Source organism: Penaeus monodon, chromosome 31 (genome assembly GCF_015228065.2).
Source record: "Penaeus monodon isolate SGIC_2016 chromosome 31, NSTDA_Pmon_1, whole genome shotgun sequence".
Classification (NCBI taxonomy): Eukaryota; Metazoa; Arthropoda; class Malacostraca; order Decapoda; family Penaeidae; genus Penaeus; species Penaeus monodon.
Window position 1 is genome coordinate 11,548,632 of NC_051416.1, and position 438 is coordinate 11,549,069.

Sequence of the window (438 nt, forward strand, 5' to 3'; positions counted from 1 at the left end):
CCGCCAAACTTTACACAAGGGATCCAGAACCAGAAGGACGAGCAGAGACTTTAAAGAAACACAGAAGAAGAATACGAAGAAGAGCCCAAAGTATAAGATATAAACAGTGGCAGCCACCAGGGGCGTGGCTTAATTTAGGTCCGGCCCTGCCCTGCATAATTGTCTAGACAGAAGAGGTTAACGATGGCCTGGCTTATTGACGGCTTCTCTGGCATTTATTTTATTTGTTTACTATTTTTATTGCTTTGACTTTCGTTTATTGTCGTTGGTATTGGTAATGTTATTTTGACTCTTTTATATATATTTATATAATTTTTTTTACGAGTTACGGATTTTTCATGGGTTGCAAATGCTGATTCTATTTTTTTTTCGTTTTTCGTTCTGTTTTTATGGGCATTTCTGTTTTCGTCATCGTAATCTTTCTTTCTTTTCTTTTTA

At 36.3% G+C, this 438-nt stretch overlaps 1 protein-coding gene across 1 annotated transcript in view; it reads left to right on the forward strand.

Moving 5' to 3' along the window:
- The window catches only part of LOC119593033 (tyrosine-protein phosphatase non-receptor type 4-like), a gene marked incomplete at its 5' end in the record, with an annotated part of 330,438 nt that overhangs the window by 187,756 nt on the left and 142,244 nt on the right, over nucleotides 1–438 (forward strand).